Below are 25406 nucleotides of genomic sequence, written 5' to 3'. Positions count from 1 at the left end.
AGGACATTATGTAACTAATAAAACATACTTAAAAACATACCAAGAAGGCATGACAATTCTAAACGTGTCTCCATGTGGGGCGCCTGGGGGGCTCGGTCGGTTGAACATCCGACTTTGGCTCAGGCCATGATCTCATGGTTTATGGGTTCAAGCCCCACGTTAGGCTCTGTGCTGACAGCCCGGAGCCTGCTTCAAATTCTGTGTCTCGCCCTCTCTCTGCCCCTTCCTTGCTCCCTTTCTGTCTGTCTGTCTCTCTCCGAAAAATAAACAAATATCAAACGCGCCTGCATCCAGTGAGAGAACATCAGCATACATGAAACAAGGATAGATTGAACAAAGAAGTAGACCAATAGTAGCTGGAGACTGCGGCACTCATCTCTCAGGAGTTCACAGAGTGAGAAGGCGAAATATCAGTACAGACATAGAGACCTTACACAGGACCGTCCGCCAGTTTGATCAAATCGACATTTATGGATCACTCTGCTTAACGAGACCAGCGTGCATAGTTTTTGTGTGATTCACCAATATAAATCATATTCCTGACCAGAAAACAAGTCAACAAATCTTAAATAGTTAAAGATGTATATCATCTGTTCTCTTGCCACAATATGATTAATTTAGAAATCAGTAGCAGGGAAAAAAAAAAGTCCAGAAAATTTCCAGGTATCTGGAAATTAAATGAAAAACTGTCAGGTGCTGTATAGCTGAAAGAGGAAGTGATGGAGAAAATTTAAAAATATTTAGAATTGAATGTAAATGAAAGTCAATTTTAAAAATTCTTGTGGGACATAGCTAAAGCAGAGTATGGACAGAATTTTATTGCATTAAAATGCCTATATTAAAAAAAGAAATTCTCAAGAACATATTAGCAAATTGAATCCAACACATTAAAAGGAGCATACACCATGATCAGGTGGGATCCATCCCGGGATGTGGGGATGGTTCAACACCTGCAAATCAATAAATGTGCATCACATTAAGAGACTGACAGATGAAAATCATATGCTCCTCTTAATAGATGTAGAAAAAGCATTTGATAAAATACGATATCCTTTCATGATAAAAAAAAAAAACCCTCAACAAACTGAGTACAGAAGGAACATACCTCAACATAATAAAGGCCTATGTGACCAGCCCTCGGGTGTCATTGTACTCAACAGTGAAAGGTTGAAAGTTCTCTCTTTAAGATCAGAAACAGGACAAAGATGTCCATTGTCACCACTCTTATTCAACGTCGTACTGGAAGTCCTAGCTAGAGCAATCAGGCCAAGAAAGAAATAAATAGCATCCAAAACAGAAAGAAAGGTGTAAAATTATCTTTATATGCAGATGATATAATCTTATATGGAGAAAATCCCAAAGGGTAAGCCAAAACTCTGTTGGAACTAATCAAATTCAGTAAAGTTGCAAGACACAAAATCAACATACAGAAAGCAGTTGCCTTTCTATTTCACTACTTCTATTTTCTATTTCACTAAAATATCTGAAAAAGAAATAAAACAATCCTATTCACAATAGCATTAAAACCCATAAAATAGTTAGAAATAAATTTAACCAAAGAAGTGAAAGATCTGTGCTATGGAAACCATAGGACTTTGACAAAACAAATTGCAGAAGACACACACACACACAAAGAAAAAAAAAACATTGTCTGTGTTCATGGATCAGAATAATTCATATTGTTAAAATGTCCATATTACCCGAAGCCATATATATAGATTCAATGCAATTCCTATTAAAATTCCAATGGCATTTTTCACAGAAATGGAAAAAAATCCTAAAATATTTATGGAACCACAAAAGATCCTGAACAGCTGAAGCAATCCTGAGAAAAAAGAACAAAGCCAGAGGTATCACATGCCCTGATGTCAAACTATAATGCAAAGCTACAGCAACCAAAGCAGCATGGCATTGGCATAAAAATAGACACATAGACCAATGGAACAGACTAAAGAGCCCAGAAGTGAACCCCTACATATGTATGAAACTACTATTTGACAAGGGAGCCAAGAATATTCAATGAGGAAAGGATAGTCTCTTCTGTAAATGGTGCTGGGGAATTGGGTGACCATAAGCAGAAAAATGAAATTTCATAATATATAAATGTTGAATTACTATGTCATTCACCTGAAACTATTATAATGTGGTAGGTCAGCTATACTTCAATTAAAAAGGCAAATTTAGACCCCTATCTTACACACTCACAAAAATTAAAGACTTAAACGTAAGACCTGACACTGTAAGACTCCTAGGAGAAAACAAAGAAAAAACTCCCTGATGTTGCTCTTGGCAACAAGGTTTTGGATATGATGCCAAAAGCACAAGCAACAAAAGCAAAAATGCAAAGGTGGGACGACATCAAACTTAAAAGCTTCTGCAGAAACAATCGAGAAGATGAAAGAACAAGTTATGGAGTGGGGGGAAGTATTTGCAAACCACGCATCTCTCAAGGGCTAATGTTCAAAATATATAAAGGACTCCTACAACTCAGTAACAACAGAGCACACGATCCAGTTAAACAATGGGCAGAAGAACTAAATAGACGCTTCTCCAAAGAAGACGTCCAGATGGCCAGCAGGTACATGAGAAGATGCTCAACATCCCTCATCATCAGGGAAATGCAAATCAAAACCACAGTGAGACACCACCTCACACCTCTCAGAATGGCCGCTGTCGGAAAGACAAGAGATAAGTATTGGTGGCGGTATGGGGAAAGGAAACACTTTTGCACTGTTGCTGGGGATGTAAATTGGTGCAGCCAGTGTGGAAAACAATATGGAGGTACCCGCCCCGCCAAATTAAAAATAGAACTTTCCTATGATCCAGCAATCCCACTTCTGGGTATATATTCAATGAATTGAAATCAGGATCTTGAGGAGACACCTGCACTCCCATGTTTATTGCAGAATTATTCACGGCAGCCAAGGTATGGAAGCGATCTCAGTGTCTGTCTGTGGATTAATTGATAAAGGATAAAAAAGATGCGGTACATATACTTAATGGAATGTTCCTCAGCCACGAGGAAGAAAGAGATTCTGCTGTTTGTGACACCACAGATGAACGTTGAGGCTGTCGTGCTAGATAAGTCAGGCAGAGAAAGACAAATACTGCGTGATTTCACTTCCCAGCACAATCTAAAAAAGCCAAACTCACGGAAACAGAGAGGAGACGGGGGATCACCAGGGCAGATGTTGGTCAAAATGCACGAACTTGCAGTTAGAAGACAAATACATTCAGGGGATCCGAGGCGCAGCTTGGCGTTGATACTCAACAACACTGTATTATACACTTTGAAGTTGCTAGGAGACTAGATCTTAAATGTTCTTACCAAAAACAGAGAAACAAAGAAAACCAGAAGAAAGTTCTGAAATCAATGATCAAAGCTTCCACCTTAAGAAACCAGAAAAGAGAGAGAGCTAATTAGCCAGAAACAAGCAGAAAGAAGGAAATACTATTGACAAGAGCAGAAATCAAAGAAACTAGAAACAGAAGAATATAAAGAAAATCAATGAAACCAATGGCTTTATTTATGTGTTTGTTTATAGAATGGTCAATACAACTGAAACCCCCCTGGCTATAGAGAATAGGAAAAAAAAGAGAGACAACACAGATTGTTGACGTCAGGAATCAGAAGAGGGACATCACTGTGGGTCTTAACATAAAAATGAAACAGAAAAGTATTATAAACTACTTCATGATGATAAGCTCAACAGTTTAGATCAAGGAGACAAATTTGTTGTGAGTCACAAGCTACCCGTGCTCACTCGAGAAATGAAAAACATGAATGGCACTGCGTCTATTAACAATATTGAATTCGTAAAGTCAATCCTTCCAACAGCGAACACTCCAGACCCAGACAGCTTCAGTATAGTTCTACCCAATATTTGAAGAAAATGGTACTAAATTTAAGTAAACTTGTTTGGAAATAAAAGCGGGAATAACGTTTCTCAATTTTAATTAATTAATTAGCTAATTAATTAAATGTACGTATGCATATGTTTCTTTTTGAGGTCAGCGTTCCTCTGATACAGAACTCGAATAGTGCAAAGAGAGACGGTTACACACCAATATACTTCATAAACAGAGATACAAATATCCTCAACATGATATTAGCTAACATGTAAAACTGGTAATACATCATGACCAAGCAGGGCTTCTTCTAGGAAATCAATGCCGGTTCAACATTAGCAAATCAATGTTATTTACTTTACCCAAAGGATAGAGAAAAAAAAGCAATATGACCATTTCAACGGATGCAGAAAATACATTTGTCAAATTCAGCATCTCTTCAGATTAAGAAAAATAAAAACAACAAACAAACCTTGAAGTCAACTAGGAATTAAAGGGAGCTTCCTCAGACGAAGAAAGAACATCTTTTAAAGAGTCACAGCTAATATTATATTTACAATATAATATTGTATTAGTGAATTCCTGATGCTTTTTCTCAAGGCAAGGATTTATGCTCTCCGTACTCCCATGCAAAATTTTACTAGAGTTCCTAACCAATGCAATAATACAAAAAAAGAAAAGAAAAGAAAAGAAAAGCATACAGTCAAAATGCAAAAATATATAGACAAAATGATTGCATATAGACCATCTCAAAGAGTTTACCAAATGCCACTAGTTCTCATAAGTGAAGTTAGCAAGTTGCAGGACACAAGGTTAGTGTGAAAATCCACTTGTGTTCCTGTATTACTACTGATGAACAATTGGAAATTAAAATAAAATAGCAGTAGCATTAAAACATCAAAAACAGGTTAACCTACTAAAATATATGCCCTGAAAACTACAGAACATTGATGGGGGAAATCAAAGACATTAATAAGTGGAGAGATGTTTTGCATTAATGGGCTGGAAGACTTAATAATGGTAAGATATCAGTTGTCTCCAAACTGATCTATAAACTCCACGTAATCCTGACAAAACGCCAGGTCCTTGAAATTGACAAGCTGAGTCTATCTGGAAAGCTGAAGAAAGCAGGACAGCCACAGCAGTTTGGAAAACATTGCGGAGGAATCGTACATAACTGATTTGAACGTTCACTATAAAGCTGCAGGAATGAAGAAGAAGCATAGGAACAGAGATCGATAGAACGTAGCAAGAGACCTTCCAGAAACAGGCACACACGAGTAGGGTTAATTTAGTTTTGACAAAGGTGCAAAGGCATTCAGTACAGAAAACTTGCCTTTTGCAATAAACAGTTTAGGAACAATTGAACGTTCATCTTTGAAATAAACAAACAAAGCCTAGCCAATACTTTGTATCATATACAAAAATTAACTCAAAATAGATTACGGACTTGATTATAAAAGCCAAACCCCTAGAACTTCTGAAAGGAAACATAAAAGTTTTAACCTTAAATTAGGCAAAGATGGCTTAGATAGAACACCAGAAGCCCGAACCATACAAGAAAATGTATCAATAAATTGTTCTTCATCGACATCGAATGTTGTGCTTTGAAAGGACTTTTAATGGAATGCAAAGAAAAGCCACACACTGGGAGAAGATATTTGCAAAACATATCTGATAAAGAATTGATATCCAGAATACACAAAGAACTCTTGTAAGTTAATAATAAGAAAGCAAACAACCCAACAAAAATAGGCAAAATATGTGACGAGCCACATCACCAACAGAGAGACACGGATGGCAGTTGTGCACATGAAAGTATGTTCAACGTCTTCTATCATTAGGGAAATAGCAATGAAAAACCATAACGAGGCGCCCCTTTGTATCAGGACGGCTGTGATTTAGACAATACACTGGCGGCCCCTCGCACCTGTGAAGGTGGGGACCAGCTGAGACTTTCCCAACTTGCTGGTGGGAGTTCGACACGGGAGGGTCACCTGGGAAATCAGTTTGGCAGGGTCTCATATTCCCCGTGATGTCATTGCTAGGTGTTCACCCAAGAAAAATAGAGAGGCGTGTCCACACAAAAACCTAGACATGAGTGTTTGTACTGGCTTTCTTGGTGAGCGACAAACTTGGGGGCAATCCGAATACCCGTTGACTGTTGAATGGACTGACGAACTTGGGCGCGTCCGAACAAGGGGCCCTGACGGGAACAGCGAGGAAGGGACCCCTGGTACGCTCAGCGATGTCACTGAATCCCAAAGACATTATGCTAAGTGAGAGTCCAGAATCAAGTGTGTGTTGCATACGATTACGTTTTTGGGACATGCCATGGACAGCAAAGCTGTAAGACCAAAACCAGATCAGTGGTTCCCAGGGACTGATTGGGGTGGCAGGAAGGTATTGACCGTAAAGGGGCAGAGGGCATGTTGTGGGGTGTGGACAGGTATCAGACTGTGAGGGTGGCTGCATGACTGCAGTTGTGGACATTCAGAGAGCTCTACTCCTAGAAAGAGCGAATGCTACTATACGTAAATTATGTCTGAAGGCGCCCAACTTTTTTTTTTCTTTTAAACAGAGTCATAAGAGACGTACCCAGTAAAATATGGAAACTTTGTCTGACCTTGGTTGGAATAAACCAAACAAAAAATTGTAAGACAACTGGAGGAATCTGAACAATAAGTGTTTAATAATTCTAAGGAATTCTCGTTAATGTTTTTATTTTTATTTATTTTTATTTTTGAGAGAGAGAGAGACAGAGTGTGAGCAGGGGAGGGGCAGAGAGGGAGAGAGGGAGACCCAGAATCCGAAGCAGGCTCCAGGCTCCGAGCTGTCAGCCCAGAGCCTAACGCGGGGCTCGAACTCACGAACAGCGAGATCATGACCGGAGCCAAAGTCGGGGACGCTTAACGACTGAGCCACCCAGGCGCCCCTAGGGGATTATTGTTAATTTGGTAATTTGTAGGTGTGATAAGAGTTCCATGCTTATGCTTTTAAAAAGAACCTTCTAACTGAGAGATACCTGTTACACCATGTGGGCGGAGCTGAAGCCAGTCACGGGTTTACCGGATCAGAATCCGGGTGTGGGGCTGGGGTGGCTGGGCTGTGAGCGTGGACAGGTCTAAAGCCTGCCGTGAGCTGACACTTGCGGGGCCCTGGGGCCCTGGGGTTCGTCACACTGTTCTCTATCGTATCACTGTTGAAAGTTTTCACAGTAAAAATTAAAGGAGAAAGAGCAAGAAAGTGACACCCGGACGCACACCTGAAGGAGTCACAAGAGGGATTGCGCAGATCTCCCGCCTGTCACTCTCATCGAACTTGAAAATCGAAGGTGAGCTGTAAGGAGACCCCCAGCATCCGGGAAGTGAAAACACTACCCAAGAATAAATGAATAAAGCGGGAAGCAGTGCTACAAAAATAAACGCTTTATGCAGTGACCACACACGATGTGTGCGCATGAGAAGTGCTAGGTGTGACGGCCGTGCCGCTCGGAGAGCCCAGCATCAATTCGCCTTCGGTCAAGGCAGCAGGAAGGGAGACAGAAATAGGGAAAATGTGAGGAAGCAAATGATAAAAATAAAGGCATACGTTTGTAGTTTTAAAAACAAATAAATTGATTTTATTTTATTTTTTTTCTTTTTTTTTTTTCAACGTTTATTTTTTTTGGGACAGAGAGAGACAGAGCATGAACGGGGGAGGGGCAGAGAGAGAGGGAGACACAGAATCGGAAACAGGCTCCAGGCTCTGAGCCATCAGCCCAGAGCCTGACGTGGGGCTCGAACTCACGGACCGCGAGATCATGACCTGGCTGAAGTCGGACGCTTAACCGACTGCGCCACCCAGGCGCCCCTTAAATTGATTTTAAAAAGCACGCCCCACCCATGGCCAGAAAAAAACAGATTAGGTGGAAACATTTCTGCTCAATACCAGTAGTTTTTTTTAAATAATTAGATGAACTGTTTTCTGGGACGCAATGAGCCATTCAACTCGGGCCAGGGTGGGGTAGCCTGGGTCACAGCCCCCAGGACAGGTGCTCAAACACTCGCCCTCACGGCTCCCTGCACCTCTCTCTCTCTGCAGCCTGGCACCCCCAGGTGTGACCTGTAAAGTCTCCCGGACTCCAGCCAGGGTCTTCTCCTCATACAGAGTTTGTTTCAGAATGTAGAAAATGGTAAGATGCTGACAGATTATGAAGTCGGCCTCCCATTTCACCAATGTTTTTCAAAAATAGGGGGGAAAAAAAAAAGAGAAGGGAATAAATGATTTGGACAGATCTCAGTTGGAAAGGTGGCTATAAAATCCTAAAAGCATTATTGAAAATGTAACAATATAGTAACAATAACATCTGCCAGGATTCAGTGGAACACATTTCATGGTTGTGGAAATTGTATAGTAATAAGGGCGTTGGCAACAACGTCATGTCTGTAGGTTTAATGAGAAAAAAATATTCTTTAACTGCATTTCAGGAAGATGTATTGTTTGATAGAACTCAACAACCATTTAAAAAGTGAGAACGCTAAACACTGAAGTGTAATTTCTCAACACGATATGTGATGTTTATCTAAAAACTGCCATATCGCATGGCAAACATCACCGTTATTTCCATGGTAATCGATCCCTGTTTATCTTTTGACTATTTGCTGGAAGTCCCAGCCAATGCAATAAGAAATGAAACACAAATACGAAATACTGCTCGAAGTTTATACGCTTTAATATTTTGAAAACTCACGACATTCAGCTTAAAAACTGAGAACTAGAAAGGCAGTTCAGCAAGACAGATGGATAAAATGCAAACATACAAAAGACAATATTTTTCCTACAAATTAATAGTTGTTTAGAGGCTGCTGTGGGCAAGTGCACGTGGAAAATACATCAAGTACCTGCACACAGCCATCGAGAGCCATCGACATGGGCAGATGACTCAGAATCCTCACCTGTGTGTGACTCTAAACAAAGAAAACTGAAAATGGCATTTTTCGCTGGAGAGACTCCTTATGTGTTTGGATGGGAAAATGGAACGTGGCCAAGTTACCAATTCTTCTCACATTAGCTTGTGGATGTAACACAATGCTAACGAAACTACTTTTTTGGAATGTGAGAAAATCATTTTATGAGGGTTGATCATGGAATATGCACATGAGATGGACAAATGTGTATTTTTAAGAATCTGTAAGATGGACTTCACTTCTTATTCTCAAGTTGCACCAGTTTTTAAAAATGTGGTACTAACCTCCATACAGATCAATGCAACGAGTGTTAAAAGAATTGTTACATAGCACGGCATTCTAATACATAATAAAAAATGAACAGACATAAGCAGATGACTTAGAGAATAATTATAAATGATCGTGATGCGGTATGTGGATGACTCAGAAGTAATTCAAGGAATGCAATTTTAAACCACCAAATATAATATTCCTGTTAAATTAGCACAGACTTTCAAAACCCTTGGCTCTGTTCCGTGTTTGCAATAGTGCCATGGGACGTACACTTAATGCTACGAAATCTAGACTGTAATGGGTCATGCAGTCTGACTTTCAGATCTTTTAAAAAAGTTAATATAATTTCACCCAGTGATTCTATTTCTTCAAGAAAGAGCAAATACATATGTAAAGCGATTCAGCGCATCAGTATTTACACCACTAAGAAGAAAAATCAAATCGCAAATGTCGGTGACTAGACAGTTGGTCCAGTGAGTTAGGGTACATCAGTATTAAAAAGTAAATGGTCGGGGCGCCTGGGTGGCGCAGTCGGTTAAGCGTCCGACTTCGGCCAGGTCACGATCTCGCGGTCTGTGAGTTCGAGCCCCGCGTCGGGCTCTGGGCTGATGGCTCAGAGCCTGGAGCCTGTTTCCGATTCTGTGTCTCCCTCTCTCTCTGCCCCTCCCCCGTTCATGCTCTGTCTCTCTCTGTCCCAAAAATAAATAAACGTTGAAAAAAAAAAATTAAAAAAAAAAAAAAGTAAATGGTCTTTAACCTTGAATAAAATCCTGTTTGGAAGATTATTTAGACAAAAGGGAATGTTCTTGTTTGCTTTAATTTAAGAAGCTTAGTTTAAAAGCTTTTTAGTTTAGTTTAAAAGCTTAGTTCAGAAACTAAAAAAAAATTAGTTTAAAAGGTTTAAAAGCAGGTTCTGAAGTGCATGGGCAGGATAGTTCAGTTTGAGAGCACTGTTCACACACACACACTCACTGGCACACACACTGGTAAATGGTGAGGAAACACTCCAAAATGGTAGTACTTACTTCTGGATGCTGGATTGGGGGGGGAACCTTTGACGTCCAACTATAGAATATCTTTTATTTTCCATTTTTAATGAGCAGCTATTACTTTATAATCAGAAAAGTGCCACAAAATCCACGAGAATGCTTCTTTGTCCTTCATGGCATTGAACGTGAGAATACGAGTTGCTTCTAGGGCCTCTCAGCAGAGCCCCGCACAAGGAAGACAGTGGAGCTGTGCCCATCTGCGCCACCGAGGAAGGGCCTGGCTACGGCCGTGCCCCATTTTCTTTCAGCCCCTGCCCTACCGGGGAAGGAGCAGGGCTCTGTCTTGCCACGCAGCCTTGGACAGGTGGAGAACCCGAGGAGATGGCTTTCATTTCCTCCTTGGATACACAGCCCTGTGGATCCCGGGGGCCAGCACAGGCACTCCCTGGAGGTGGCGTCCCCACGGTGTAACCTGCTCTGGGCGGCTTGATCCGTGCCCTGGCACTGGATGTCCAGGTGCCAGGGTCGGGCGAGGGGGTAGAGTAGGATGTGCACAGAGCTAATCACTGCCGGCCAGGACTCAGCCCAGCTCAGTGGGAAGCACAGCCGTGACGTCGCAGCCCCTGTGCCAACAGGGCCCGGCGATTTCTGCGGCGAGAGGAAAGGCACGTAGACCTTCCAGGACCCCCAACTTGACTTGGAGGCTGGGGGCGACACGCCGCCTTTCTGTGACTGAGAAGCGGGCATTTCAGTAGGCGATGCAGATGTGTTTGACCCTCCAGAAAACAGGAAGCCCTCAAGGGACTCTGGGCTTGCGGTGGCCAGTTTAGAGTCTGCCCCGCACCCAGCGAGTAGGTTCATGCTTCCCTCCGGTTCCGGAGAAAACTGTGTGTGGGGGGAGTGGGGGGGGGGGGAGAGCCAGGAATCCCTGTGAATTGTGCCAAAGGCAGAAAGTCAGAAAAATATTTACATTTGAAAGACATCTTCTAATAAGTGGCTTGAAAGTTTGCGTTAGAGACGAGGCATCACAGATGGCACATGGCCTGAGTTCAGAGTGTGACCTGCCACTTGTTAGCTGCGTGATCCTCAGTGTTCCTCATCTGTAAAGTGGGCTTCTTTCAAGACTTAGATACATTGTTACTGTGACATTAGTAATCGATGTAAGTGGTCATGTCCCCACCATCCTGGATGCTGGCGCTCTCTCAGCTGCTTGGGGGAGACCTTCTTCTCCAGGCGGGGTGGGGACAGTGCCTTCTTGGAGACTGAGTCATCACTTTATATTTTCTCTGTGTCTAGACTGTACTTCAAGGCTGCATCTGTATGAACACTGTTGTGTCCCTAGAACCAGTGGTGAAGTATTCAGACATCAGCAACAATTGAGAGGTTGCCTAGATAATGAAATAATTAACCAACATAACTTGTCTCCTTCTATAGAACTAGGGGTTTGCATCCTGGGATCATTTACTCTTTGAATTTATGGGTGACATTCCCCAAAGTAATGGAACAGTTGGTCTAAAGATGAGAATTGTAAGTTACAGATTTGATCCTGAGTCATTGTATTAGTGCTGATCCCCATTCAGAAAATAACTAGGGGAGGGGCGCCTGGGTGGCGCAGTCGGTTAAGCGTCCGACTTCAGCCAGGTCACGATCTCGCGGTCCGTGAGTTCGAGCCCCGCGTCGGGCTCTGGGCTGATGGCTCAGAGCCTGGAGCCTGTTTCGGATTCTGTGTCTCCTTCTCTCTCTGCCCCTCCCCCGTTCATACTCTGTCTCTCTCTGTCCCAAAAATAAATAAACGTTGAAAAAAAAAATTTAAAAAAAAAAAAAGAAAATAACTAGGGGAGTGTCAGAATTCCATGGTAACTGTGGACTTCAGGATCTAATTTAGACATGCTTATTCCCCACTTTCTTCTCAGGGGAAGTTTCAATAGGCTGGTACCTATTCTAAAGCACTATTCCCTGGGCGCCTAGGTGGCTCAGTCAGTTAAGCGTCCTGCTTCAGCTCAGGTCATGATCTCTCGGTTCGTGGGTTCGAGTCCCGCGTTGGGCTCTGTGCTGACAGCTCAGAGCCTGGAGCTGCTTCAGATTCTGCCCTTCCCCCGTGTGCACTCTGTCTCTATCTCTCAAAAACGAATAAACATTAAAAATTTTTTAAAAATAAAAAATAAATTAAAAAAAGCACTATTCCCCTTGGGGAATGTAACGTGAACCTTATATAGAATTTTTAGTTTTCTGGTAGTCATATTTTAAAAAGCATAATGAAAGAGGTGAAATTAATTTTAGCAATTAATTTTATTTAGCTCAACATATCCAGAACATTGTCATTTCAACACGTCATCAGTACAAAAATATTAATGATGTATTTACCTTTTTTTTTTTTATATTGTCTTTGAAGTCGAGTGTGTTTTACACGCACAGCATACCTCAGTGCAGACCAGCCGATGCTTGATTGCCTCATGTGGCTCATGTCCCTGTGTGGGACAGGGCAGCACAGGAAGATAATAACCAAGTGTATCTGTGGAGACCTTAGAGATCTATTTGTCAGGATATTTTATAGAATGCCTGCTCAATAAGGTGTTGAGACAGCATTTCAAGGAAATTTACTCAATGCCCATTCTGCAAACAACTTGAATTTAAATGTGACCTTTCCATGTCTATGATCTTCTAAAAACAGTTAAGGCACCAATTTTATCCCACATCTAGAATATTTAGAAGGTAATAAGCATGTGTGGTGTTTATATGCACAAATGGATTGCCTTTCATTTTAACATATTTCATTTTTGCCCACTTAAGAATTATCCACATTTGTTAGGTATGGAAAAATGTAGAAACTACCAAAATGTAGAAGGAAGGAAAACAAGTCACCCCAGGCTCCAGGGAATGTTTCTGAGCAATGCTGCTGCTGTGTGGCTGCATTGCCAGATGTGATGCGATATTATAACCACAGTTTTGCATTCGACTCTGACTTAATATTTTAATATGTATTTCTCCGTGATGGAATAATTTAGTAAATTAGTAAATGTTACCTTTAATTTTTTTTTTCAAAATCCAGCTGATGAAGCAGTTTACTTACCATAAATGCACCAGAAGAAACTATTTCCACATTTTCACTGTGCCTATGTATTTTGTAGGCATTTAGCATAAACTTTCCCTAATTGCCCAGTCTTCTTAAAGACTTCTCCAGCCAAATTGTCAGTCTTTGCCTTGCTTTATAGGACATGAGACTGCTTTGCAAGAACCACAGCTTGCTCTGCAAGATGCTTAGGAAAAGGATTTGTTTCTTCCTTTCCATTCTCATGCTTTTTAATTCTACTTTCAGAATTTTCATTTTTACCTTTGCTGTCCAGGACTGTCAGTGCAATAACTAATCTAGTCGTGATTGTGGGTGCTCTGTGCACTTCCCATTTTGAAGCGATGCTTTTAATCCTTCCCGTTAACAATGATGCATGTTGTAGATTCTATTAATTACCCTTTATTGAGCTTAGGAAAGTTCCTTCTGTTCCTCATTTGCTGGTGGTAACTGCTTGTTATCATGATTTAGAAGTAAATTTTTGTCAATCTTTTTTCTTTTTCTATTAACATAAGCACATTTTTCTTCTTTTAATTTGTTATTGTAGTACATGCTATTAAAAAGATTTATAATGTTGGGGCGCCTGGGTGGCTCAGTTGGTTAAGCGTCTGATTGTCGATTTCGGCTCAGGTCATGATCTCACAGTTTGTGGCATCGATCCTGACGTCCGGCTCTGTGCAGAGCCTGCTTGGGATTGTCTCTTGCCCCCTCTCTCTGCCCCTCCCCTGCTGCACTCTTTCTCAATCAATCAGTCAATCAATGAAGTTTAAAAAAAGATTTCTAATGTTAAATCACTTGCATTCTTGGGTAAATCCAAGTTCCTTTTTACAAGTTGCCATTTTTACATAGAGCGCTGCATTATTGTTATTCTTTTGTTGAGGGTGGTTGATCTGTGCTCCTGCACCTTCGTTTTTTTCTTACTCACCTGGTTTTAGTGTGGAAGTTGTATCGCTTGCATAGCATACATCGAGAAGAGGACCCTCTTTTTTAATTCTCTGGAAGTGTTTCACACTAGAAAGGGATGCTTTAAAAAAAAACAAAAAAACCACAACAACTTGTAGGACTTTTCTGTCGAAATGTAAAGTCCTGGTTTTTCCTTGGTGCAAAGATTTTAAACTCCTGATTCAATGTATTTAGTTGTCTTAAGACTCTTCATGCTTTCTTCTATTTTTTATTCTTGCCAGGGTCGGCGAGTTATATATATATTTTCTAGAATTCATACTTGAACTTAAATTTTCAAACTGTTTTGGTATACGGTTATTTATGATATTTCCTTTTTGTTTCAATACACTATGTTAATAGTTATCTCCTTTTAAACATATAATATTGCTTATTTACAAACCCCTTTATATAATTTTTTTTAATGTTTGTCTATTTATTTTTGAGAGAGAGAGGGAGGGAGGGGCAGAGACAGAGGGAGACAGAGAATCCCAAGCAGGCTCCTTATTGTCACCACAGAGCCCAATGCAGGGCTCAGATTCACAAACCGTGAGACGACGACCTGAGCCGAAATCAAGAGTCGGACGTTTAATGGACTGAGACACACAGGCGCTCATACAAACCTCTTTACTTAAAAAAAGTTTACTTGCTCAACTTCACTAGAGATTTGTCCATTTTCTTAGAGCTTCAAAGAAATAATATTTGCGCTTTAAAGATATTTTCTATAGATATTTTTCAATCTTATTTATTTCTGCCCTTCGTTCTAGTTTCCTCCATTTTCTTTGGATTTACTCAGATTTTTCTTTTCTTAACTCCTTAAGTTGTATATTTGCACAATAATTATGTCTTCTTTTCTAATAAAAGATTCAAAGCTACCCCTTTCTCTCCACATACCATTTTCAGTGCTTTCCGTAAATCTGTAAATGTCTATTTGTCATTCAGTTTTATAGATTTTACATTTTTATTGCAATTTTATGTCTCGTGGATTTTTAGGATATATCTGTTTAATTAATTTTATAATTTGTAAGATTTACAATTTTCTTTTTGTTATTCATTTATAATTTAAATAAGTTGTGGTCAGACAGGTGGCTTATTTAACAACAGTTCTTTTGAAATTTGTTGAGATTTGCTTTGTGGTCTGATACATTATTCGTTTTCATAAATGTCCCATTCATCATGGTCGATAAGATTGGGCATCTGTTAATGCTGGACAGATGTAAACAAAGAAGATTAAAAGGTCTGCCTCCATAGGTCTTACATTCTAGCTTATTATTTTGCTAACATTTTAGTGTATCACGTTCATGAATAGATTAAAATACTCCTGGTGGAAAATTTTCAGATAGGCACACCCAGTCTCTCTGGTGCGACACCCAAGGCTACTTTCACTGGTTTCTATAATGAGGAATCGGTTCTCTTCTGCTTACTAGGTATTACCAACACTATAAATGAAAACAAACGACATGAAAACGGCACTAGATCTCCTAAAAAGCGATGCCTATTTCTAAGATGCCCTGCAGTCATGGTCATAGTTTTCATAATTAAATTTGCTGAATTCATGTAAATGTGATTTCAGTTAGAATTCTGAGAAAATTGAAAGCTTAAGACCTCAGTATCTGGCTCCTACGTGGGTTCCAGGAGAGGGGGATGGGATCAGTTCTTTCCAAGCAGCTTTGCAGAAACATGGGTTTTCAGCGGTACTGGGCAATATTTACTTTTAGATACTGAAGGAAGGTGGTAAGAAGTGGAGGACCAGGTGTTTCCGACCATGACGTTTATGCAAATTTTGTTTCCTTTTTAAGGAAGAGAAGACAAAATCACTAATAGGAATTCAGGATAGAAGCTTGGGAGAGTTTGTGTGCATGAACGCTCTGGAGGTTAAGCCTCACGAATGTCAAGTCAGATCTGCCTTCGGAAAGAATAGATATCTGAGTGTTTCCCAATGACCAACCCTTGTATTTCTTCTTGGGATAATGACCTGGTGGTCCCGAGTTTTACCTGTAACTTCCTTGTTCCTCCTTACATCAATATGAATGCCTCTTATATAAACAATACATTAGTCACTCTTTTAAGGAAAATACGTATTCACTTCAGGTAGTGTTATCTTCAATACAGAGGATTTTTTTAATTGGAAATGAACCTGGAATCTCTTCGGATCTAATTAGCCTATTTGCATTCATTCTCCAGGAAAGAGAGACAAGTCTGCCTCAACGTTTCATTATGCAGGGTGGGGGATGCACGGTGTCCTTTAGGCGCGTGTTTGCGAGACCTCGTACATAATGGACACTCAGAAAACATCTGCTGATTCATTAAAAGGAAGACCGAGTGTGGTTGGGACTATGCAGAGAATGGAGTGTTACAGTTTGCAAGGGAAGGAAGCAGGTTAGTGACTGTTGGCGGTAGATGATTGCCGTTGAGATCACAAGAAAGAGGCACAGAGACACTGATGCAGGCTTGACGAAGAGGGAAACGGTTCCTGCTGAGGACCACACGTTTTATGAATGAAACGTTGTGACTGAGTCTAAAGGTCTAGAGAGGAGAGGAAGGGCGGGGTCACGGGGTTGGCTTGGATTCTACGGTTATGTCGGAGGAAGAAAAAGACAGGGCCCAGGACAGCCTGCCACGGTCCACCTCTGGCTGCAGAGTCTCTGGTGGCGAGCCGCTGCCCACACTGAGCTTGTCACAAGGGCTTCTCCACGGCCCTCGGGTGAAGGTGCCGCTGACTCCACGCACTGCAGCCACAGAGGGGACGGGGGTGTGTGCACAGGTGTCTTCCTGTGCAGGTGCAGATGCCTTGCACAGCTTAATATTGAGGGATGCAGGCTCGCCCTGCTGGGCCCCGCTACATGGGAGAAGCTTCCCCCAAGTGGACTCCTGGTGGGAATCTCCAGTGGGCTTAGGGTGCACGCCTGAGGGTGTGGCTTTACCACTATGTTGGAAGGCAGAAGGGGAGGTTGAACGTGGGCTGAGACAAGTTTGCCTTGGGTGTTATGGCCACTGGGGACCTGCTAAAGCTCTGAACTCACTCATCCACCTTCCATTCCTTTGGATCATTTTGAGGACTCAGTACGTTGAGGTGGGTCTGTTGAAGGACACTGGGTGGCCTGTGTTCCTTCTGGGTCCATCTTGATTTTCCATCTCCTTTGTTGGGAATTTTCATGGACTCCAGACTGATGTGACCATGGTCTTCTCTGCCTCGGGTGCTGTCACATGCGTGGCACACATCTATCTCGCCAAACGTCATTTCTTCCAGGGCTTGTGCGCTCTGCTCCTGTCAATGCTGGTACTGAGTTTCTTTGGCTCCTCCTGGGAGTGCTTTGGTCATAAGAAGTCAAGGCATACCGCGATGCCTGGGATTTACACATAGGAATGGTGGTTATGACAATACAGTGCACCAAACATCTCATGTTCCTGCTTACCTGCCTGCCTCTGCCTTCCTTTTGTCCCCCCTCCCTCCCTCCGACCCGTTGTGAAGGCAGCACATGTTTGCAACACCTGAAACTTGCAAGGACGATGACCCGTTTTTACTTGAGCATGAACTGTGTGCAGTTCATACCGCTTTATAAGGGGAACTGGTCACCGGCTCCTCACACAGGCTCTGTGGACGCCACAGTGTCTGGGGACACTTGGTGCTGCCGTGAGGCCAGACCAGGTTCTGGAAGGGCGTTGTTAAACCAGCCGGCCAAGGTCTCCTGGCCATTATGCTTTGAGGCTGCGAGAGAGACAGGCTTTCAGGGGATGAACTCATAAGTGCGTGCGCAGCTGACGATGTTTGGTATGTGGGGGGGGGGTGGGGGGTGGGTGGGAAGTGTGTGGGGACTAGAGGGGGTGGGTCATCATGAAGGGGGACATGGGAAACCATCGGGGTGACCAGGCAGAGCTCCTGTGGCAGGACAGAGCCTGAGCCTTCAGGGACCTGACGGCCTCTCTCGGGGCAGCCTGGAGGCAGGAGGGTGGTCAGCTGTGAGTGTTGAAAGACCCCAGGGGCTCAGGTGTGGAGATAATTTGGGGGTGGGGGTGGGACGCCCTGCCTGCACTGCACAGATGTGACCCCGCGGAGGTGTGTGTTACAGACAGGTGACCCATGCAGGCTCTGGGAGCTCAGGTCCTTCCCAAGACCGCAGGCTTGGAGTTGTGGGGTCAGGGTCCCCAGTCGAAGCCCTTGGGGCCCTGTGGGGAGGGGTGCAGCCAGTGGCCACTGCACATGGCCTCCTGAGCAGCCTGGTTCTCTCGGCTTCTCTCCGGGAGCGTCTGTGAAGCTTTCTAGCTTTTTCTTCAGCCTGAGCCTTGGCAAGTGAGCAAAGCCCTCATCCACATGGGGAATGAAACCCAAAGCGCATGGTGGTCCCCCCCACCCCCTGTCACTCCTCCCCATCTCCCAGGAAGCCCCTGCCCCTTTGGCTTCCTCCACTTTTCAAGCACCTGCCTCATGGCCTTTGCAACTGCTGTTCCCTCCTCCTGGATCGCCTTTCCTCCAGAAATCCTTGTAGCTCACCGCCTGCTGCTTCCTTAAGGTCTGCTGAGATGTGACCTCTGGGACCAGCCTCCTTGCCCGGCCCTTTTACGGAAGAGTGCCCAGGCCTCTGTGTCCTTTCCTCACATCCTTGCCCAGCCCAGCCAGCGCCCGACTTTGCACCATAAACCCTGCCCTTGGCTGTTAGCCACTGCTCCCCGGATGAGGCAGGCCATCCCTGAGGTGCTCAGTATGGTCCGCTAAGGCAGTGCATGAACACGGCCACAGGGAACACCGACCTCCGTGGCAAGAAGCAGAGAGCGGCCCTTGTGTCACTGGCGCCTGGCCCAGCCACCACCTCACCTCCTGCAGGAGGTCCTTGCCGCCCATCCCTGTAGCTGCAGTGGCTCCGTGACAGGGGCTGTTGTTGGGGCTCTGGGGCGGGCACACACCTGCCACCGAGGGTCCTAGTGATTCAGGGGCCGGGGTTCAAAAGTGGACTAAAACCTCCTCCGTATCTTTCACAATCTCTGTAATGAGCCTGCTGATTTCAAGTCCCTTTCGTCCTTGGCGGTCAGCGTGTGGGCTGCAGGAGCGGAAGTTCTGACAATGGCCCCGCGAATCCTGTTCCCTGCAGTCTCGGTGTGAACAGAACTGTGATTACCCTTATTTCTACCTGCGCCTGGATTCTGAAAACTCAGACTCTCGTCTCACTTGGGGTATCAATTCTTCAAGGACAGACGTGGTTGTACCATATTTTGCCATAACGGAAACATGAATTCCGTGCAGCATCTTTCAGCAGCAGCAGCAGCACATGATGAGAACGTTTTTCTGAAAGTTTCTGTCTTAAAATGTTCATTCTCAAGTACCGTGTGTCATCGGGGATGTGTACGGAACCCTGCTCCAGAGGCTGTGTTTAGGGACGGCGCTTGGGTCGAGAGGAAGAAAGCAGTCAGTGTGGACACGGTCACCCTGGCGTGATCTGTGAATGCCCCACCTACCTTCCTGAGCCGTCTTGCAAGTGAACAGCCGCATGCATCGACCTGGAGAAGTTCAGGGGACAGAACCACCATGGCAGGTGGTGAGGGGAAAGGCATATTTGGTGTCTCCATTATGAGGCGTTCAATCATCTTAATTTCATAATGAAGATAGACGCAGCAAAGCAGGAAGGTTCCTAAAACTCGTCAGCTGGTTGATGGCATCGCTGTCTAAATGTGTCTCTGAAGAGAGAGACACAGGCTGAGAATAATTTCCTGTGCTTTATGACTGCCAGGGGATATTATGAGTCAGGTAAGAGGTGAGTGTAAATCATGTGTGCGCTGAGCATAGTGAAGTGGGTTGAAACAGCTGCCTGATGATAAACAGCATAGTTTTGCTTAACGCATTAAAGAACCCTTCACACAACTTTTGTTGTCGTGCAAACAAATAAGATTTTGTCCTGCTTCAAGGTCAGCAAAACCTCAGGCTTCCCGTCGGGAATGTAAATACATTTATTTTTAGGCGAAAGGTTAATCTTTCACCAAAGCCACTGCATTCCACAGGAAAACGCACTGCCTTTAGGGACAGCGTGCACCGTCGGCCCCCCCAAGGGCGGGCTCCTCTCAGCAGTAGACTCACAAGTCCGTATGGACCCATGAAACCCGCTAAGCCACTTATGGAGTGAGTCCTTCAGGAGACAAATGCTGTCTTGGAGCCGCTTGATTGGCATGCATCCATTAAGCACCTACTGCGTGCACAGTACCTGGGCATGTCTCTTACAGGTACGGCCCCACCCCCAAGGAATTTGTGTGTGTGGTAGGGGTGCCTGGGTCCTGGGTGTTCTGATGGCAAGTGAGTCCAGAGCAGGCCAGGCGCTCTGCCGAGCCAGCCCTTGGGTTCAGCTTGGCCGGCCATCGTCACCTCCTTCCTGGGATGGCACCGGGGTTCCAGAGACCAGCTGCCGTGGGAGGTGCTGGCCCAGAGCGGATGCCTGGGCTCACGGCGTTCAGTAGAAGCTACCATTAGACGGTCTGTTGTTTCTTAAGCAAATTGCCACCCTGATCTCTCTTCTCCTTTCCTTCCCTGACTCAGTTTATTACCACAATCAGGACATTTAGAGTACCCAGTATTAATGGCAATTTGTTCTTTGGGGTAGTATAATTAATCTCTGGTTTTAATAAAATGAGTTTTCACGTTATTGTGTACCAAGTTACATGACATCATAAAAATAAAACAAGTTAGTATTTCTAAATTGATGCACAAAGCGAAGTGAATTTGCCACCCTGTTAGCATTAAGTAGCTCATCTGTCCTTGTCTTGTACCGTCTGCACAGGCAAGGAGACCTAATCCCATGCTCCTGCTCCCGGGGGGTTAACTCAGTGATGAGGAATTCGGGCTTCTGTCCACTGGGGGATGGGGTGCTCATTCATATGGATGCGCTGGGATCCAGTGAACGTTCTGAACAACCATCGTCAGGTGTCCCTGGTAGAGACACACGTGTCAAAGCCACACCTTCTGCTCTTTAGCTCCTTGGGAGGAGACCCAGAGGGTCCCCGTGGCTGTGAGAAGGAGCTGAATTCGTCTGGGCTGGTGGCCCCTTCAGTGCCAGGATCCAAGATCCATGGACAACTTTCATCATACGATCAGGGGGTGTGGGGCTCAGAGCACCACCGTGGATTTTCAAGTTCTGCACCCACAGCTGTGGGCTTGACTCCGAGATCCCGAGTCTGCCCAGCTTCACCCAAGATAACAAGGCAGAATGTTGGGGGGAGACTGGAGATGTCGATGGGGTCTCTATAGGTCCACATTCACCATAGCACCCGAGTGTCGATACAAGGAGACAAAATGCCACCCAGCTCTGACTCAGCTCCTCAGGAAAAGCTGGCTTATCATGTGGATGCACAGAGCCCATCATCATCCTGCTAAGAGGACGTCCTCACTCCCAGGAGCTGAGTGTCCAGGCTCTCAGGGGCCAGGAAGGGCGATGGCAGCTGGAGCCTCGAGGCCGAGCCCTGCGTCCTTCCCCTCTGCCCGCCGCAGTCCCCGGACTTGCCTCCGTGAGCACCATGCACATGCACCAGGAGCCTGAAGTCACCGCTCTCATCGAACAGTCGTTTTTGCAGAAATAATTACCAGTTGGTAGATATATCGCCTGAAGGATTTCCACCGGAGCTGAAATCATTTGCTAAATAGACATAATAAACTAATGATTGTTTATTTTTTGGAATGTGTGGCTCAGCACAGAGAAGGCAGCAGCTGGCATTTGTCAGGCGAGGTTTCCTCCTCCGAGGACTTGCCAGCCGCCCATTGTTTACTCTGCACCCTCTGTGTTCTGGACACCTAGGGGCCCTCGCCTCTGCGGGCGCTCTCACAGACACACGACGTGTGCGCTGCCTGCCTCCTGTTCTGAGAAGACGCAGAAGCTAACCGGTTAGCCTTTATCTACTCCGCAACCCACCGGCGGTTCAAATCCCAACTTGGTGTTTGGTGACGCTGTGATGCGTCCCTCCGCAGGGTGGCCGGAGGCCCAGAGAAGGGGTGCGTCCCCTCCAGCACCGCCTGCCCCTGCTTCGGTCTGCAGGATGCAGCTGAGGCCCTGTGGGCCAAGAGCACGCCTGGAGCAGAGGTAAAACCCGGGGACCAGGACAGACAGCGCCGTCCGAATTGAGTGCGTACCTAGAACGTGTACCTGCGCTGGGAGGTTCTAGACTCCTTGACCACGTCAGGCTCCCACGTCCTGGCTCCCACGGCCACCAACCTTTCTCTTGTTTCCTTGTCCAGTCCTGAGAAAAGCAAAAGGCAGCTGCTGGCTGACTTCCGGTTTGGGAGGAAGCTTCTGGAAGGGTGTCCGCAGCCAGTCTGCCTGTGAACACAGCTGATGACGAGAGCCCGCCTGCCCTCCAGGGTCCTAGGCCGGTGTTGGGTTAAGTAAGCCAGCGTGTCAGCCATGACCAAGGGCTCCCTGTGCGTGTGGCCCCCGGTGGGCTCCGGCCAGCAAAGGAGGAAGGCGTCCAGCCGCTGCTGTCCACCACGTGTCTCGGACTGCCCATGGCCAGCCAGGTGGGGCCCCGGCGCCAGCCCCGCAGGGGGATTCGGGTCAGACACACCCGCTCTGGGGTTCAGGTGCCCTTGTGAAGTTCCTTCAGCCTCGCCCACCCCGCTGTCTCTGGCCACAAAGACAGGAGAATTTCTCCTTCATGCGGTACTAGAGGGACTATGGGGAATAAAACATGCAAACAGAGCTCTTTTGCAAGTTGGGAGTCAGAGAAGGAGGTAGACAGGGGGAACAGTGATAAAACAGCAGCCTGGGGCTGAGGGCCTGGCCCCCGGAGCTCCCCCAGCGGCGGGCCTGCACTCGCCTCAGCCCGTCCTCAAGCAGAGCTCACGGTTAATTACGGTTCTGCTTAAAACGTTGATTTTTTTATAAGTAATCCTTATGGGATAGCATTCCTGGCTTATCTTTTAGCTGGCTTAGCAGTTTTCTTTTGGCTGGACTTCTTATCTCACTGTTTATTTACTCAACTAAGGGATTCTCTGCAGCCCTTTGGGGAAAGCAAGTTATGATAATTATTATCAGTCGACACAATTTATCCAGTGCCTGCTCATCTTCCAAGACGTGGCTCAAGGGGCATTCCTCGGGGGAGCAGCCGGCGTCCCGGGGCTCTCACTGGCTCCGCGCACCTGCCGGCCGGTGTGCACGGGCAGGAGGCACCTGCGGGCGCTTATCTGTTTGCATCCGGTCGTCTTCCCAGCCGCAAGCTGGGCGCAGTCTGGCAGGTAGAGATGCTTGGTAAATGCCCGGCCGAGGGGTGTGGGAAACGAAACCGAGAGGAAAAACACAAAGCGGCCAACTGCCTCCCGAAGCTGGGCTCGCGGGATTTTGTTACCGCGCGCTCACCTGTAACCGTTCTCCAGCACCCGCCCGCCTGGGCTCCTGCACGCAAGGCTCCACACACGCGCAGGCGCACACACGCTCCTCCACACAGGCGCCTGCGCGGTCCGCTGGCGCGGGCTCCTCCACACCCATGCAGGCGCACACAGGCTCCTTCACACACGCGCATGCGCGGCCCGCCCGCGCGGGCTCCTCCACACACGCGCATGCGTGCCCGGGCTCACGCGCGCTCCTGGCGTGCTGGAGGCGGGCTGCGCGTTCTGCTCCCACACCGGCCCCCTGGTTCGTGTGTCACACGGTGAGTTCGCACGTTACTCCGCCGCCTGGAGCCTGGCCAAACCCTTGCCGCGGGAAGACCAGGCCTCCTTTCCATCCCACCCACCAATTATGACCATCCTTTTGCCGATGTTGGTTATTAACGTCCTGACTTCACTGATATTAATCAGTCGATTTTGTGACCTGGAGAGGGTTGCGTTTTCATATGTAACCAAGTGAATTGAAAGCAGGTTAAAAAATATCTTTCCAAGCTGTTTTTGTGTTTTGAAGAGGCAGCTCAGGTTAACTTACCAGTGTTCCTTTGTGATTGACTCATTTTTTTCTTCTCAGTTTTATTGAGAAGTAATTGACATACTGTATGGGCTTAAGGCGTACAGCACGTTGGCGGGATTTACATCTGTTGTGAAATGGTCACCACGATAGCCTCCGCTAACACCCACCTGCTCATATAGAGACAACACAAAGAAAAGAAAGAAAGAAAACGGTTTTTTCCGTGTGATGAGAACTCGGGATTTACTCTTTTTTTTTTTTTTTTTCAACGTTTATTTATTTTCGGGACAGAGAGAGACAGAGCATGAACGGGGGAGGGGCAGAGAGAGAGGGAGACACAGAATCGGAAACAGGCTCCAGGCTCTGAGCTATCAGCACAGAGCCCGTCGCGGGGCTCGAACTCACGGACCGCGAGATCGTGACCTGGCTAAAGTCGGACCCTTAACCGACTGCGCCACCCAGGCGCCCCTCGGGATTTACTCTTAACCACGTTCCTATAAATCGTACATCGGTGTCAGCCACGGTCGCCACGCTGTCCGTGAGGTCCCCAGCACGTGTTTATAGTATAACTGGAACTTTTACATTTTGACACCTCCCTCCACTTCCCCCTCCCCCACCCCCTGCCTCTTTAGCCACAGGACTGATCTCTTTCTATGAGTTTGGTGTTTTGTTTTTATTTTTGTAGTTTTTAAGATTCCACATATAGGTGAAATCGTGTGGCATGTGTCTTTCTCTGAACGATCTCGCTTAGAATAATGCCTTCAGAGTCTACCCATGTTGTCACAAATGATAACATTTCCTCATTTTTTATGACTAACAGTCTATTATGTACGATTTTTTTCATCCATTCGTCCATCGACGGACACTTGGGTGGCCTCCGTGTCTTGGCTGTTGTGAGTCGGGGTATGAGTGCACATAGATCCGTGAGTTAGCGTTTTCGCTACCTTTGGGGATAATTCCCCGAAGTGGGCTTGCTGGATCTCAGGGTCGTTCTATGTGTAAGTTTTTGGTGGGCCTTCCACACTGTTTTCCTCGGTGGCCGCACCAGCTTACATGCCCACCAGCAGCGCAGGAGGGCTCCCTTGTCTCCACATCCTCGCCGGCACCTGCCATCTTATCTGGGGCTGATGGCCGTTCTAACAGGCGCGGGCGATGCCTCATTGTGGTTCAGGTTTGCATTTCCCTGGTGATGAGTGGTGTGGGGCACCTCACTACATACCTGTTGGCCTTTCGTGTATCTTCTTTGGAGAAATTTCCATCGGGATCCTTTGCCATTTTTAAATTGCATCATTTGGGATTTTTATTCATTTGCCATTGAGCGGTAGGAGCTATATTTCTTTTAACATATATTTTGGGTATAAGCCCCTTATCAGATATACGGTTTGCAAATGACTGTTTTTCCCATTCTGCAGGTTGTCTTTTCACCTTGTTGATGATTTGTCTTGCTGTTTGACATGGTCCTGCTTGCTGGTTT

The 25406-nt window shown here is 45.4% G+C and overlaps 1 protein-coding gene and 1 long non-coding RNA gene across 2 annotated transcripts in view; one reads left to right on the top strand and one right to left on the bottom strand.

Moving 5' to 3' along the window:
• TCERG1L (transcription elongation regulator 1 like) overlaps positions 1–25406 on the top strand; it is a 196755-nt gene that overhangs the window by 11577 nt on the left and 159772 nt on the right. The window lies entirely within an intron of this gene.
• On the bottom strand, positions 19989–23439 carry LOC123577235. Its single transcript, XR_006701780.1, has 2 exons — positions 22253–23439; positions 19989–21679 (listed from the first exon to the last, which is right to left on the bottom strand). It is a non-coding gene; the product is annotated as an uncharacterized LOC123577235 (long non-coding RNA).

The sequence above is a fragment of the Leopardus geoffroyi genome, chromosome D2 (genome assembly GCF_018350155.1).
Source record: "Leopardus geoffroyi isolate Oge1 chromosome D2, O.geoffroyi_Oge1_pat1.0, whole genome shotgun sequence".
Classification (NCBI taxonomy): Eukaryota; Metazoa; Chordata; class Mammalia; order Carnivora; family Felidae; genus Leopardus; species Leopardus geoffroyi.
The sequence above is the reverse complement of the archived record's forward strand: the minus strand, read 5'-3'. Positions and strand labels throughout refer to the sequence as shown.